This window comes from Octodon degus, unplaced genomic scaffold (genome assembly GCF_000260255.1).
Source record: "Octodon degus isolate 3935 unplaced genomic scaffold, OctDeg1.0 scaffold00044, whole genome shotgun sequence".
NCBI lineage: Eukaryota > Metazoa > Chordata > Mammalia > Rodentia > Octodontidae > Octodon > Octodon degus.
Window position 1 is genome coordinate 9,458,291 of NW_004524620.1, and position 6,076 is coordinate 9,464,366.

The window sequence follows — 6,076 nt, forward strand, 5'->3', positions numbered from 1 at the left end:
TTCCTTTCCAGTAAAGTTTTACCTTCAGCCTCCGTTTGTTCCTAAAATTCATTCTTCGGTTTTAGAGAACACGACCTCATTTAGGCCAGGTTGGGAATTTCACGTCCCTAGATCACAGGCACACACCACCGCGCCCAGTCTCAAAGCCCCCTATCATAACTGTTGGTGTTTACCTGACTTTTTATGTCCAGTAATGTTTGTTTTATGAAGTTGGGTTTGCCAGTGTTTGGTACATGAGTGTCTATAATTGTTATCTGTTCCTGTTGTGTTGTTCCCTTAACCAATATGTAGTGACTATCTTTTCCTCTTCTGATAAGTTTTAACTTTAAGTCTACTGTGCCTGACATTTGGAGAGTTGCTCCTGCTTTTTTTGGGGGGGGTAGTTTCTGTTGTATGTAATATTGTTGTCCATCTTTGATTTTTAATCTATGAATTGGGGCTGGGGAGATGGCTCAGTGGAATAAGCGCTTCCCTGGCAAGCGTAAGGGCCTGAGTTCAATCCCCAGTTCCACAAAAAAAAAAAAAAAAAGGCAGTATGTATTAATCCATGAATTGTTTCTGATGTAAAAGTGTTTCTTGTATGGTGGATATTGTTGGGTTTGGTTCTTGGTTCTGCCAACCTGTCTTGTGCAAGGGGCATTAAGATCATTCACATTGAGTGTCGTTACTGAAAGATGTTGACTTATCCCTGTTGTAGCTCAAAAATCAGATGACAACGAGGCAAGTCCAAAAGTTAAAAGCGGCGGTCTCTATGCAAGGTGCAAAGAGGCGCATCGAGCATTAACAAGGTGCAGTATTTAAGCTTGAAAACAGGGAAGGGGTGGAGAGGAAGAAGTGGCAGGGTCACTAGTTCATGGGGTGGTCCTGTTGGGTGGGGTGCTGAGTTGGCGAGGTCATGAGCTCATTGAGTGGGCCCACTGGGCGGGGGGGGGGGGTGAAATCACTCAGAGTTCTGCAGGACAAGATAAGGTTTGGGGAACAGATATCATAAGACTTGGGTCATAAGGGGTGAGGAGTTGGGTGGGGTAGGCGCATACAGAACAGGAACTCGGCGAGGTTAGAAGGGCAACAAAATGGAGTCAATTTTGACAGGGTATAACAATCCCTATCAGTGCTTTCTTTTCTGCTTGCTGATTTCTTTTTCTCATTGCTGGCTAACTGTCCACCTTGCCTGGGGTATTCACTGTATTATACTTTTGCAATGTTAGTCTCATTGTGTCTTTCTAGAAATATCTTGAGAACTTCTTGGAGTGCAGGTTTTGTGGCCATGAATTTTTTGAGGTTCACTTTGTCATGGGAATACCTTATTTCTCCATTAATTTGAAGGAAAAGCGTTGCAGGATATATAAAAATCTGGGTTGGAAGTTGTTCTTTTAGGGCTTAAGATATTTTGGAAAACATGTGTCTACACAGATCTCCTGCAAGGAGATGTTTATAGCAGCTTTACTCCCAATTGCCAAAACCTGGAAGCACTCAAAATGTGAATGGATAAACCAGTCATCAGGACAATGGGACATTATTTATATGTTTTCCAAAGGCCATGATTGCTGCATGGTACAGTATGAGTATGTTTAGTTTTATAAAAAAGCCATAAACTTCCTTCCAAAGTGATTGTACCATTCCAGAGTCCCCCAGCAGTGAGAGTTTTATTGTTTTATGTTCTAACCAACATTTAATATTGTCAGTGATCTGGTGTGGTCATTCTCCTAGGTATATGGTGATATGTTATTTTAATTTGCATTTTTCTGATGACTTGTGATGTGAGACATCTTTTCATATGCATATTTGCCATCTATATATCTTTTTAAAATTATTTATTTATTTTGCATTTTTAGTACAGGGCCTAAAGAGTCTCACTACACAGATCGGACTTAATGTGATTTTCACGTATTCAGCCTCCCAAGTGCTGGGATTACAAGTGTGCACCACCACGCCTAATCTCAATCACTGTCTCAGCACATCCCATGGGCGGGGCTGGCACTGCAGGCAAAGGATCGAACCCTGAGAGTCTACTGAGCTATCTGGCAGGCTCTATATATCTTTTTAGATGAGGTACCTAAAGCCTTTGGCCCATTTTCTAATTCAGTTGCTTTTTGTTATTAATTTTTTCTCAGACAGGGTTTCACTATATAGCCCAGGCTGCCTTGAACTTGGGAGAATCTTGCCTCAAGCCTTCTGATTGCTGAGATTATAGTTGTGTGAACACATCCAGGTTACCAATGAATTTTAAGAGTTCTTTTTATATTTTGGGACTCTGAGGAGATTTTTACTCTTCCAGTTTTTAAAGTCACCATGTATCATCAAAGCAAATGATAGATGCTTGTTTGCACTGTTGAAAAAAATGAGAATAAATGTTAAGCTGCTTAGCATGGGTCTGGGCACATATTATATGGTTAATAATGTTAAGTGGGTTTAAATATTTTATATTAAGCTATATGTCTTAATGCGTTTAGTATAATCCTCTGCCTATATCGTATTACCTTTGTTCCCAGATGTCGGTGTTTAAGGTTGCTAAAGTGAATGGAAGGAAAGATTTATTGTGAGATAGAAGGCCAGGCTGGGAAAGGAAGGCAGGAAGTTGATCAGCAGTCTGAGTTTTGGCCTATAAACAGTGAGGAGGGGGCCGGGGAGATGGCTCAGTGGAATAAGCGCTTCCCTGGCAAGCGCAAGGGCCTGAGTTCACTCCCCAGTTCCACCAACCCGCCCCCTCAAACAGCGAGGAGCCATTTAGAAGAATTAACCAAAGCAGCGATCCAGGCTTTAGAAAGATCATTTTATTGTCCCACATCGAAGCAGCAAAGGACCAGAACCACTGAGAGCAGAGATGAGTCCGAGGTCCTTCAGTTCTAAGAACTGACACCAAAACAGCATTCTGGTCAAGCATGTTGTGCTTGCACCTTCTAGAGGAGGTTATGGAACGGTCAAAAGCATGTGCTACAGAGGGGCTTAAGAAGCCTTGAGGCAGGCATGCACACACACATGCACATGCATACACGTGCACACACGCGTGCATACACACACACTCTCAACTAACATTCCTCGCTGTTATAAAGGTACACATGTCCCCTAGACCTACTTTTAGTTTTCTTAACGTTTTTGATCTGCTCTTACATTGGCCAGTTTAAAAATCCCTAGATGCTAAGCCCAGTTGCACAGATGTCGAACATGAGTGACCTGCATTAGACCACAAGGAGGTTCTGATTACAATCATCTGGGTAGGAAACCATGAGGAAAGAAACAAATGCAGTTGCTTAGCAGTAGGCATAGAAGGAAGAGTGAGGATATAGTTCAGTGGTAGGGCATTGCCCAGCAGTGTGAAAGATCCGGGGTTTGAGCCTCAGCACTGCAAGTCAACACCCACACCCACACCCACTGGGTTTAGAGAAAAGGCAGGATTCTTTTTATTTTTGTGGTACCAGAAATGGAAGGTGGGGCCTTGCACTTGCCAGGAAGGCGCTTATGCCACTGGCTATCTCCCTGGCCCAAGGCAGGAGGATTCTTGAATGTGAGACTTGAGAGAATGAAAGAGAAGGACTCTCACTTTTTCTTGCCTTTATGTTCCAGAGAGAGGAGTTTTGAAAACAGGCAGAGGGTAGTTTGGGGGACTGCCATGGGAAGTTGAAAAAGAAAATTTCCTTCAGGTATTTTGAAGTAAACACTGCCAGACATCAAAGCAGCACTCTTCAGGGAGTTAAAAGCTCAAACTCAGAGCTCAGGGGAGGTTAGAAGTGTTCATTAAGAACTGAATTTCTTAGAGGAAACAAACCAAATTTCAAGTCAGATGTGCTAGTGCACACCTGTGATCTTAGTACAGTGGGGGACTAAGGAAGGGGGACTACAGGTTACCTGGCACGTGTGAAGACTGGGCCGAAACTGAGAAAACATCAACTGAGGGGCAAGAAGATAATGGCTCCTTGATCAGCAGCAACACGGTCCGAGTCGGAGAGAGTGTAGCTTCTCCATATGGTGGAGAGAAACCTGAGGAGACGGTGTGGGGTCAGCTAAGTCAAGAGGCCTGGCACTTGGCAATCAGGTCTTCCCTGCGCTTGGAGGTTGTTTCCTGTGGTGCTGGGGAGGGGTCCAAGTCTATGTCCGAAGGAAGGAGCGGTAGGAAGAGGGGAATGAAGTGATACTGAGATCGAGGGGAGGAGGCTGGAGAGTGTCTCTGCATCCGTGGCTTAAGTGGCACCTTAAGGGAACCGAGGACTGACTTTGTAACTACTACAACTATGGAAAATTCCCAAGTATTTTGGAATGAAATAATTTCTCGTGTAAATTATCCCCCCTCGTTATGCTTGATAAAAATGACCTGAAACAGTGGCCGTGAACCTATAGCATGTGTGTTGTTTGCAAGATAAAGGATGTTAATGTACGCACGAGTACTTTTTTCTCAACCGAATCCTCGGTTTTAGTTTAATTGCAGTGTTGGTGTTGTGGGCTAAGTAGGTGGGTTTTGGGTTGCAGTTGAGGCATCTAAGCGGTCCTTTATAACCTGGTGTTTTTTTTTTCCCCCTCTTTCTTTCCTCCCTTCCCTCTTTTTTTCTTTCTTCTTTCTGGAATCAAGCTCTGGGTGCTGGCTTCGCATTTCTGTAGCCTAGTTTCTCACTTTTCCTCTCCAAGTAAGAACTTTTTCTGTTTTTCAAGTATCTCCGGCTGTGCTCGGTGCCAGAGCTTGGAGCCTTCATGTCTCTTACAGGTCCTTGTTAGTTTGATGAGTCTCTGTCTTCCTAAAGTCAAAAGCGCGCTGTAAAAGCTTTCCGGGGCAGGGGCCGATGCTGACATTCCCTTCTCCAGTCCTCACTGTACGCATGCCTGTCACTTAGCTCAGCGCTGCACCGATGGTCTGTACTGAGTAGATGCTGACTGATCCACTAACGACTGCAAAGCTTCACACTGCGTCCATTTTTCTTCCACCTAAGTGTATAATGTAGCACACTTAGCATTTGTTCCTGTCACGCAACACTTCGGTGATGTTGTTAAAACACAAGAAGACATTTAAAATACTTAAAGCTTGTGAAATAAAACATTCTGATATCATTTCATTGTAATGTTCCATTTCTTTTAGAGTAAATTCAACATTTAGAATAAATGTTGGATTTGGGCTGTTTTCTTTTTTTCTTCAGCTCTTCCTTTCAGAGAGCAGGGAGGGTTTCCTTTTAAAACCTGAATGACTACTTTCAAAGCAGTTAAGGTTTCTGGGCTGCAACAATCAAACAGGTTTTAGTCTCAATTTGTATTCGCATTTTTGACCGTTGTTGGTTCTCCGGAGGGAGAGATCTGGGGAAACATGACCCTTGCACCTGGATTCAGGCTGACGCCAACCAAGACCGAGCTTGGCATAAAAGGCTCATTTTATATGAACACCTTTTTGGGGTGGTGGCTGTAGTGAAAATAAACTCCGTAATTAAAATCCTGCCAATTTGCATTGTTCTCTGGGGAACAGGCTTTCGAAAGCCGAGCAACCAGAGGATTTGGTTTTCCAGTCTCCCCAAGGCAGCGGCAGACGGTGAAGCAGTTACGCCGCCGAGAAGCCAGAGTACCGCATAAATTATAGCGAGAAGGCTTGGTGTTTGGGTGGACGAGAGAGAGATGAGAATGACAGAAAAGACGAGCGAGCAGAGGAAGCGCAGGCTGCGGCTGGAAAGTCCTTTTGGCCAAAGGTCTGGTTATAGCACACGTATAATCAAAGGCGCCCCTTCCAACCCTGCTCGCACCCCAAGCTGGGATCGTTATGGGCTGAGAAGGGACAAGAAGCCCTGTGCCGGCGGAGAGCTGTCCCGAGGGAAGCAGCCACCCGCACAGAAGTCAAAGTCTGAGAATTTCCAAAGGGCTCCAGCGCCCCCACCGCCCCTGCGCGCGCACGCACATCCGGGGCTTTCTCTCGGGCCTACGAACCAGCCCGCAAGCTAGTTTAGAACGCAAGAGCTGCGATTTGCCCGCCTGGGATTTTCATTCAGCAGGAAGAGGCTGCAAGGCCGCGCCGCCATCGACTCCGCGCCGCCGAGGCGGGGCGCGCGGGGGGAGGGGCGGGCGCCGTTCCCCAGCAACGGCGCATGCGCCCGCTGGCCCTCGGCCG